Source organism: Bidens hawaiensis, unplaced genomic scaffold, assembly GCF_021521415.1.
Source record: "Bidens hawaiensis isolate Kalapana, Puna unplaced genomic scaffold, B.hawaiensis_p1.1 tig00011632_1, whole genome shotgun sequence".
Classification (NCBI taxonomy): Eukaryota; Viridiplantae; Streptophyta; class Magnoliopsida; order Asterales; family Asteraceae; genus Bidens; species Bidens hawaiensis.
In genome coordinates this window covers 398,696-410,667 of record NW_027491910.1, presented here as the reverse complement: position 1 = coordinate 410,667, position 11,972 = coordinate 398,696, and the positions used below count along the sequence as shown (strand labels likewise).

At 34.9% G+C, this 11,972-nt stretch overlaps 1 pseudogene across 1 annotated transcript; it reads right to left on the bottom strand.

The window, feature by feature from the left end:
• Positions 1 to 10,193: 10,193 nt before the first annotated feature.
• On the bottom strand, positions 10,194 to 11,134 carry LOC143538460 (remorin 4.2-like; annotated as a pseudogene). Its single transcript, XR_013136249.1, has 2 exons — positions 10,560 to 11,134; positions 10,194 to 10,414 (listed from the first exon to the last, which is right to left on the bottom strand). The product of XR_013136249.1 is annotated as a remorin 4.2-like (transcript).
• Positions 11,135 to 11,972: the final 838 nt, after the last annotated feature.

Sequence of the window (11,972 nt, the reverse complement as noted above, 5' to 3'; positions counted from 1 at the left end):
AAATTAAAGAAAAAATGGCTTTCAAAAACGAAATAACCAAAAAACGGCCTGGACCGGGTTTGAATCTGGGACCTTCCGTTCACAGTCAAGAGTAATACCCAGTTGTTCCAGCATGTTATTTGATTTTAAAACAGAAACAAAAATATATCAACTAGTTTAGCAGATCATCTTCTTCGCTATAGAACCCTAGAATTTCAATTCGATTAATCCGTTTGATGTTTGATTAATTAGTGTTGGGGGTTTGTTTTAGGGGTTAATCGCGATCAATAACCACGTAATAATTACCTGGATAGATCTTGGTTCGTCGGAGTTAGGGGTTCGTTGATAATCCGAAGCTCCGAGCTCGATTACGGACAAATTAAAGTAAAAGAGAGTGTAAGAGAGGTGTGAGCAAGTTTAGGCTGAGGGGAGGGTCCTATTTATACTACGAATGGGAGCGTTTACGAGTTAATTTGGTGGATTGATTTTCCTGGATCTTCCGGCGAGTATCGCGGAATTAATCCGCGGTTTTAAGGTCGTTATAATGTAATTGATTTGTTAGTTATTGATGGTTAATGACGACAAAACGCGTTAAACTAAAAGTTCGGGTCAAAGATTATGGGTTTAGAGGTGTTTTGGGAACTCCGGCACGCCACCGGCAACGGTGGCCGGAAAAACGGGCAGGAGAGGGGGGCGGGTAGGGTTTGGTATTTTTTTAATAAACTGTTACACTATTAGCCCTTAGAGTTTGATAAATATTTTAAATGAAACGTAATATCTTTTAAGTTAATAATAAGTATTTAAAGTTTACATTTTTAACCCTAAACTTTATAATTAAATTATATAGTTTTCGGTTGTGGATTATTTACGCGTTTAACCCGCACGACTCGATTAACGTTAAGGCTCGGAAATTTATAAACCATTAAATAACATCGAACGTTGAACTTTAATCGTCGAGAATATTTTTTATTAATGACATATAATTATCATAATGCACCAAAATGAACGACAATAAACGTAGATCGAATGACACATAAAATACATGATTCGAATAATATATGTGTATATTTATGAACAAAAACCGAAAATTTGAAATGGGTCGGGTTTTCGGGTTTGAAAAGTAACGAATGTTACATATATGCCCAATTCGAAATTCGATTTGAATTCATATATGAAACTCGAATTCGAATCGAATTCGAATAAATTCGATTTTAATTCGAATAAATACAATCTAATTCAAATTTACCTATGTCAAAAATTCGAAAACCATAATCATAAATGCAAAAGAAACATATAAATTTAAAGTAGCTACAATACCACATGATAATAAATTCAAAACTAAACCACAAATAGTTTAAAATTCAAAATATTCAAAGCGAAAAGTAATTAACACCCATATTAGTATAGGCTAGGAAACAATAATATGGTATATTGGGTTTAATAATTTGTAATGAACGTTTATTATTTATTGATTTGACACAAATAAAAAAAATTATTGTATATATACGCATATATGTATATATAATTTAGATACGAATTTCAAATAGAATCGAATAATAAATCATAAATTCGTATTTGATTAATATACTCGAATACGAATCGAATTCGAATTTTTTAAAATCGAATTCGAATCTTAATAATCGAATTCGAATATAATCGAATTTCGAATGTTTTGAATGCGAATCGAAATCTGAACACCCATGTATGTATGTATGTATTTATGTATGTATGTATGTAGGTTAATGGTTATGAATCTGAATGATCTTTTTGACTTTTGTAGTATAAAACACTTAGTTATACATACGCACAGTATGTATAAGGCAGCGCATATATTTAGAATGAATTTCTATGAATAATTAGTAAGTATTTGTGCAGGGGCATAAGTGTTATTTCACATTAGTATGTGTGTCTATGTATGCATTTGTGTCTATGTATGTGTGTATCTGTGCATATATATGTATCTGTGTATGCATGTGTATATGTGTATGCATATACATATGTATCTATGTATGCATATATGTGTGTATCTGTGTATGCATACACGTATATATTTGTGTATATATATTTATCTGTGTCTATGTATATATTAGTACTTGTAATCTATAATAAGTAGTAATTAGGTCTTTTGATGAACTAAGTGTAATGTTTAGTTATCTTTAAGTGTAATGTCAATATTTATGTTTAAGGAACAATGTGTGTGTATGCCTGTGTTTATGTCTTTATGTGTGTGCGTGTGTGTGTCTGCTTATGTATTTGTGTGTGTGTCTGTGTGTTTATATGTGTTAAGTAATCAACTATTGGCCATAATTGTGTGTTATATACGTGTTTGTAGGGGCATAATTGTTTATTCACAGTCACATGTGACTGTGTATATATATGTAAATGTAGTTGGCATCTATGTGTATGCATTTGTAGGGGAGATTTCAAATGAGAACCACTTTGAGTTTTAAGAACTCGAAAGAACTTAACTTAACATTTTTATTTTTGAATTTTTTTACACATAGGTAATATATTTAGGTTACATATACGTAAAAAAATTACAGAATTTTTTACGCACCGAGTCGACTTATTACATATGTGTAATGGACGCTTAAATTAGTGTAATCACTGTACATATTTATTCTCTCTCCTACTTTAATTTTTTAATCACATTTAATCTCAACCACATAATTTAATCTATTTAATTAAATGTGCGGTCAAGAATAAAGTTCTTAAGCTCTTAAAAACTTAACAAGGTTCTCAAAATATCTCTCATCTGCATTTGCATATGTATGTATGTGTCTGCATATATGCATGCATCTGTGTGTATATGTATGAATGTATGCATATGTGTGTGTATATGTGTGTGTGTGTATCTATATGTAGGCATGTATTTGTGTATGTGTTGTATGCATTTGAACATATGCATTTGAGTATATTAGGCAGTTGCATTTGTTGAATGCGCTGCTTGACTTAGGGAAGCCAAACATTGTGTTTCAATTGGTTAATGTTGTGGAAAGTCACAGTTTAACATTGAAAAGTCAAACTTTGTGTTTCAATTGGTTAACCATATACATAACCAAGATTAAGGTCAAACATTGTGTCTGAATTTGAGTGTAATAAGCATGTTTAATTGAAAGTCAACTAGTCAAAGAAGACCAAATGAGGAAAGTCAAATGTTAGTTGTTAGATTTGAAGGGAAAAAACTAAAATTGAAATAAGGTCCAAATTGCATATGTTATCAGACCGTGGGGTTGCAAATACAAGAGTATTAATGTCCTTTTCACACGAAAACTTTGAGACTAACGACTGGTTCCAATTGTAAAAAAAAAAAAAAAAACATAGGGACCATAACAGCGAAAAAATCAATGCATGATTGAAAGCTATATTTTAGGTTTCATCACATGAACCATAACTTCAAATAATAATAATAATAATAATAATAATGGTAATAATAAACAAAAGTGAAAATCCTCAAAATAGCTCATTTACAAAATGAGATTTCAACTTTGTTTCCTAAACTTAATATTTCCAAAAATGGCCCTCTCTAACTCATCTTTGACCATGTATTAGGAAATTTAACGCGTCTTTGATAACATGTTAGCATAACACGTCGTCAAAGACGCGTTGGATTTCCTAACACATGGTTAAAGACGCTAACACGTCGTCAAAGACGCGTTAGATTTCCTAACACATTGTTAAAAATGAGTTAGGCCTCCATACACGTAGTTTAAGATATGTTAGCATCAAACGCGTAGTCGAAGATATGTTAGCGTTTTTGTTTGTTTTCTTAATATTATATTTTTATAACTAGTTTTACTTATTTTGTTTTTCTTTTATAACTTTTAATATATAAAATTTTATATTATTTCGAATATACCGACAAGAAATGTTTACTTTTGTCTACGGACCGACATAAATTTTATTTAAAACCGAGCGGGGTCAAAATTTTATTGAATATTTCGATATTGATTTGGCACGGCTCGAGTTTGAGTTAGTTTATGTCGGTCAGTAGGTAAAAGTAAGCATGTCTCGTCAGTATATTCGAAATAGTATAAAACTTTTATATATTAAAAGTTACAAAAGAAAAACAAATATAAGTTAAACTAGTTATAAAAATATAATATTAAAAACAAACAAACAAAAAAGCTAACACATCTTCGACTACGTGTTTGATGCTAACATGTTTTTGACTACGTGTTTGGAAGCCTAACTCACCTTTAACGATGTGTTAGGAAATCTAACGTGCCTTTGACGACGTGTTAGCGTCTTTAACCATGTGTTAGGAAATCCAACGCGTATTTTACGACATGTTATGCTAACATGTTGTCAAAGACGCGTTAGATTTTCTAACACATGGTCAAAGATGAGTTTGAAAGGGCTATTTTTGCAAATATTAAATTTAAGGAACAAAGTTGGAATCTCATTTTGTAAATGGGCTATTTTAAGGATTTTCCCTAAACAAAAACGCCATTCGATACACAGTATAGTTGACTGGTCCAAGAAATGGGCCCACGAGCAAGACCAATTCTGATTCAAATTCCCCATTTTTCAATGATGCCGGTGGCTGGGGCTCACGTGAGCTGTAAGAAGCTGATACGATCATACCAATACGTGTGCGGTTATGATTAGATGATTCTTTTGTTGTTAAATTATATGTCTCACTTTTGACGATTACCTCACAAGTCACAACATATATTTTTTTTGGAAAATCCTTAAAATGGCATATCTTCGAAATGAGATTTTAAATTTGTCCCTACAAATTCAAGTTTCCAATTTTATCCTATAGTTATCTTGTCGTCGACGACTTGTTAGGAAATACCGACGACGTGTTACTAAACGAACCGGAGAACGACACATGGCCGGAATCTGGCCGGAATAGGTCGTCGATGATGTGTTATCGAGGCTATTTCATCGCAGACGATTTGTTATACATGTTCTTGTTCACGACGTCAACGCCGGGCTGCCATACCTGGCACCCGTGTTCACATCGCCGACGACGGCTTACCGGATCTCATGGCCGGTGACTTGTTAACAAAACATAGGGTTGAAGATGCATCTCTGGTGCTAACGTAGGGTTGAAGATGCATTTCTGGTGCTAACGCAGGGTTGAAGATGCGTTTCCGGTGCTAACGTAAGGTCGACGATGCGTTACGTTTTAAACCAAAATATGTTACGTTTTAAACCAAAACACACCGGAAACGCATCGTCGGCCCTACGTTAGCACCGGAAACGCATCTTCAACCCTGCGTTAGTACCAGAAATGCATCTTCAACCCTACGTTAGCACCAGAAATGCATCTTCAACCCTATGTTTTGTCAACAAGTCGCGGGCCATGAGATCCGGTAAGCCGTCGCTGGCGATATGAACACGGGTGTCAGGTATAGCAGCCCGGCGTTGGCGTCGTAAACAAGAACATGTATAACAAATCGTTGCGATGAAATAGCCTCGATAACACATCGTCGACGACCTATTCCGGCCAGATTCCGGCCACATATCGTTCTCCGGTTCGTTTAGTAACACGTCGTCAGCGACAAGACAACTATGGAACAAAACTGGAAACTTGAATTTGAATGGACAAACTTGCACAACTGCTAGGCTATTTGTTGTTGAGACGCCATTCATATCACATAGACATGATGAAGCCTGCTACATCATGCCGGGTAAAGTATGAGAAGCGCCATAGGTGGGGAACGCCACCCTAATAACGGCGTGATACAAACCCAATGGCGGGTCTACTCAACTAACAACTATTGAATTAATTGTGTAAACAAATATTAAAAAAAAAATCCATCTCTGGCCCCACTCCACTTTACCACTTTCTTTTTTCTTTTTAATTTTTAAACAATTTAATTATTATTTTAATGAGCAGTGATTAGTTAATTCATAACGCTTAAATTAATCAGATGCTGTGACGTAATAACTAGCTGTTACTGATTATCCAACAACTTACAACCTTTTGTGAAAGTTAGATATGGTTGTGTGTTTGTACAAAGAGAATGCTGTATGTAGATAAAGAATTAGAGATGATATTTATAGGTTTATTGCTTTTTCTAAAAGACAACATTACCAATAATGTTGTAGCACTAATGATATTGTAACTAACCTTGGCATAATCTTTAAAGGGCCCCTATTAGACAGATTAAAATTGCTTTTGCCAATAAGAAAAAAAAAGGAAAAGAAAGAAAGATATTATGACGGATTTATTTTAACGACTTAGTTACCTCAAGTGTTAAACACACTTGAAGCATTACAGATTTGCTGCAGCTTTTAGAGTGTAAACAACGAGACTTGTTTAACAAAATTTTATGCATAAGTTTCTCAATAAACGTCATTTTCACTCGTCATTGCTTTATGTGACCATCAAAGCTATCGTATCTTCAACCAAGCTTTAGCTTCATGTGTGTTTAACTAGGTTTATTTGAAAGTCCTATACTAATTTAGCTAATACTACAAAGACTACATATATGGTTTGCATAAAGGCTCTAAATCACAAAACATATATGCTATGTTGCGAACGAGGATATCATTGCCTCCTCCTAACGTTAAAGAAATGGCTCAAAAGTAAAATATAGGATGCAACTTCCTCAACACGGGTATATAAAATGAAACCAATTTCGTCATAAATGATAATCAATTAATCATCATACGAAAAAGCAAGGAATTAAGTCGTTTAAAATAAACAAAAATAAAAGAACATTCGTATTATTCAACAAATTATGGCAAACCAATAAAAACACCATTCGTATTGTTCAACAAAATATTACAAGCCAATAGAAACACCTAACGTACGAAAATATAGGTTTAATAATTAACCAACTATTGGAGAACAAACTATCAAGAACCATCACTTTGAGGTCCAGAAAACACCATCCCATCAAGAATATATCAATGAGTAGGACTGACTCCATTTCATTCAGCCTTATCGTTTGATTAAATGCAATAACAATGAAAAAGACGTTTCTTCATATTAACTTCCATTTTGAGGTGTTCACACGTGTATATCATGCTCTTTAACAATAATCTCGTTTTCTAGGTTTGAAGACGTAAACAACTTTGATTTTGAGAAAATGTAACGATCGGTCTATTGCTATCGAGATGTGCACGTGTGAACATATCATTATCTTTAACGTACATCAACTTAGGTAGCGTTTGGTATAGAGGAAAAGAGGATGAAATGGAACGGTCCATTGTGAAGGAATGAAATAAACCGTGTTTGGTTGGTAAATGGAATGGAATAATCTATTTCATTCCTCTAAAACAGCCGTATGTTTGGTTGGAGGTAATTGAATGAAGGGGGAATGGAATGGGAGAAGGAATGGAATGAACAAGGGAATGAAATAAATCATTACTATTCTTTCGTCTTGATTGGTTAACCTATATGAATGAAATGAATTATTACTTTATATTGTTTGGTATCCAAAAAAATTGTAGAAATAAAATAGAAATAATAAAAATACTCATATCTCAAAATAATTTTTTTTACCAATATAAATAACAACTACATTGGCGACGGTGATGGTGGTAGCTCCGGTGACGAAAATGGTGGTGACGGTGGTGGTGGTGGTGGCGGTCAGGCGGTAGGGGCGATGGCTGTGGTAATGGTGGTCAAGCGGTGGTAGCAGCGGTAGAGATAATGATGGTAGGGTGGCGGCAACAGTGGTGGTGGTGGCGGTGATGGCTAAGCAGAGGCGATGGCAATGATTGCGGTGGCTACCCTAATGATGGTGGCGGCGACGGGGGCGGTGGTGATGCTGGTTGTAAGGTGGTGGTGGTGGTGGTAATAGTGGCGGCGGTGGCGGTGGCAGTTGTAGTGCTGGTAGTAAGGTGGTAGCGGCAGCGGTGGTGCCGATGGCGCTCAGGTGGTGGTGGTGGCGATGATAGTGGTGGTGGTTGTTGTTGTTAAGTGGTGGTGGTTGTTATTGTTAAGTGGTGGTGGTGGTGGAGGAGGAATGGAATGAAAAAACAAGAAGAGGGTGGGAAATAATGGTTTTGATGGAATAAGATTCTATGTATAATGGATGATTCCATTTCATTGAGCAACCAAATATTACTTTTTTCATTCCCACACAATGAATCATTCCATTCCCCATATCATTGTTGCATACCAAATGCTACCCAATTTTATTCTATTCATCCCCATGTTTTTATCCATTCATTCCCTCTTTCACCAATTCACCCTACATCACCTCCACTACCTGTCTCTACCCTCCCACCACCACCAAACCTCAACCACCACCACCCACCACCATTATTACCGTCGCCACCAACCACCACCATCGCTACCCATTGCTGTTATCGCCACAACTACCCATTCATCACCACCAACCATTGACTCCGACCATCACCACCGCTAGCCACCCACAATCGCCTCCCACCACTACCTCCACCACCAGCATCACCGTCGCTGCCACCCACGACCACCACCACCATCACCTTTGCAGCTTTGCCGCCACCCACCACTTTTGTCCACCACGTCCACCATTTCCCCCACCACTACACACCCCCACTATGACGACCCACCTCCAACCACCATTACAGCCAGCTGCCCACCACCACCTGCCACCGCCAACACCACCTACCTCCCACCACCACTGCCACTCACTACCATTTTAAATTTATTACTTCGTCTTTTCTTATGGTACCAAACATCTTGTTGTAATGGTAATAACCCATTCCATTCCATGTGGTAATCAAACATCTCATTGTAATGGTAATAACTCATTCTATTGCTTTGTTCATTTCATTACCACGTCTATTCCATTCCTTCATCTATTTCATTACCCCATAACAAGCTGACGCTAACGTCTAACTTCTCTTTATTTTGTTTAAGTGGACACCCTAACGTCACCTTTTCATGGTCTTCATGTAAACGGATTTAATCTAATAACACCATTAAAATTAATAATGAAAGCATAACTTATTCTTATATAAAAGAAAAATGTAGTAGAGAGTATAGACTTGACAACCATTAGTTAAAAAATATGCATTAATTAGAAACAACTAAATACATCATTTATCGTAAAAATATATAGTTTAAAATTTTTAAAATTAAAAAATTGAGTGCTTTAAATAAGTATTTTAATTTCGTTATCAAATACTGAATGCGATTTTCTTGACTATTAGATCCAAATCCTTTGTTTAAGGTTCTAACTTTGAGTACCCTCAAAAGATTTTCATCCAACTTGTATCATGTGAAATAATTTTAATTTCGGTGAAGTCTAATTTTGAAGATTTTGTTTGTTGTTGCAATTGCAATAGCCCATGTAGATTGAACAAAATTCTCCCATAGCATGCGGTTTCTTGATTTCCGTTTAGGGTAAGCTTATGTCAACATAACTCAAACGCTGGTTCCAACGAAAACCACATTTAACTTGAAAACTTATAAAAACCACTTTTAAACACTAATTTGTCAAAATTTCCTTTTTCATTCTTTTTATGTGTTATTAATATTTCTTTTTGATTTTGATAAATATTATGGCATACAAAACGAACGAAAACAAAACAAAATAGTGTTTTAAAAGTCATTTTCACAAGTTTGTAACTAACTATCTTGGTGGTTTTTATTTATACTCTTGCCTAACGTAGTATATCACTATGTCTACATCTAAACAACTGAAAAATTAGGCATTTTTTTATGAAATGATATTATGAACATGGATTTTTATATATATAATATTATAAAATGATTATAAGATGGTTTGTAAATTATAAAATGATTACAAGATGGTTGTAGGGCTACATGCATGTGATATTGTGATATGTCCAAATTTAGTTTCATACGGTATGGGCTTGAATACCGCAACTTTTTAGTTGTTGGACCCTTTCGTTACTCAAAGCCCAAACAAGCATAGACTTGACTAGTTAATAGCCTCTTCTATATTTAGTTTTTCTAACTTTTGATCCATGTAAATTTCCATCTCGGGTCCAACCCGATACCGACCCAGCGGTTCACGGTTTGGTCCTCCATCGTCATCGATATGGTCTTGGGCTGGGCTTGTTCTGACCAGTGGCTCACTCCTAGCCCTAATTTGACCTATTTTTTAATGTCTTCCATGATTTTTCCTCAAATGTGTGCTAAATATTTTATATATTAAAACATTAACAGAATTACAAACACTTTCAAAATCAAAAGTTAGTGTATAAGATGAATAACAAATAGCACAATTCATACATGGTACCCTTCAACTCAAAAAAGGTGAAGAAGCTTACATATTAAAACACATTTCCAAGCACACAATTTTGAAAATCATATTTAAATTTGGTCCTAAAAGAAGCTCTTAGCAGGAGCTCTTCCTACAGCTTTCATCAAGTTAGCCACTTCAATAACCCTACCTGTCTTGGTTCCCCTAACTGACTCAGCCAATGCTCGCCTTTCTTCTGCCTTCCGGTGCGCTTTTGCTATCTCGTTTTCCATCCTTTCCATTGCTCTCGCTTTCTTCTCCTCTAGTTTCCTCTACACAAACATTAAAAACAGTTATTATGTGAGAGGAAAAATTCCATAAGTCATAGGGAGGTAAAAATAAGGAATCCTAAACACCCCCTTAGTGACAAAAAGTTATAAAACTAGTTTATAAATTATTATATGAATATTTTGTTACTTCGGCCTGCTTCATCTTCAAAGTCGCCTTTTGAACTTGCTCACTCTCCCACCCTTTAATAATCGCGTCTTCACACTTGAATCTATTTGTAATCTCTGCAATCTTAGCATTCTTCCATGCGGTTATCTATGATTCGACCTCCTCTTTCTTCACACTTGTCACCGGCACCACAACCTCCCTCATATTGCTACTAGCTTGCAACATACCATCAACTCGATCATTTTCAACCACAATACTCTCTGCCACTGACCCCGCCACTACCAACGTACTATTATCGACACTGGTGACTGAAAAATCGTCACGAGACATTTGATCACTTGTAGCCATGGATAAGTATGATTGAAGTGGATGGTGAACCGGTGGAGGAAGGATGGATGGCGGGCTTAAGGCATGTATGTCTCTCATAAAGGTTTCATTGTCACTATGGTTTGAATCTTCCCTAGCAACTACTTGATAGTTAGACATTTAATGGTGGTTGAAGAAAGTTATTTTGAGGTAATGCATAAATAGATGTATATATGCATTGTGACATATATAAAATCCTTGGAGGATGCTTCCTTTCTGAATATCTAAACATGAATGTCACTGTCCATTAAATAGTTTCAAAATTTGATTACATGTATATTTTTATAGCCTGTGATTAAAGTGATTGGTGTAGATTATGAAAACGCGTTTTTGAATTTGTTTAACTTTATTCGAAATTGATTTTATTTATTTGTTTGTTTTTTAATTAAATATTACTTTCCTTTTTACCTTTTTCGAAAAACTTGGACATTATGGGTTGATATCTTCATTATCTGGAAGAAGAGATTGTTATTTAGAAAGGGTGTCCACATCAACTTCATTTTGTTAATTGTGCTATTGATTTTCTATATAAAGTACTAAAGAGTAAAAACAAATCACTTTTAGCAAAAGATTCAATGAGTAGTGAATACTCCTAGTATTTTTTGTTTTTTTAATCTACCCAGTAAATTTGTTCCCCGACCCAAACGTATTTTGTAATTTCAACCGCTTCACGATTTACCTATGGTGCTAGACATAAACTTGTTTAAAGACAGGTTAACATGACACAATTTGCTTAGAGACACGATAAATAATAACATATGTACCGAAACAAAAATTACCAAAAGTTCATAAAAGTCTTAACTAATACATAAATACATAATTCTCAACATAATAATTCTTAACACATTTGAAGTCTTAACTAATACATAAAAATCCATGAAAGTCTTCATTAATACATAACATATTTTAGTAACATATAACTTTTTATTAAATAAAAAATAATAAACAGGTTATTAACAAGTGTTTAAACAGGTCTTAAACATGTCGACTTGTCTGGACACACAACTTGTAAACTCCCAAACATATCAATATTCATGTCGTGCCATATCATTTAGAAGATCCGTATCA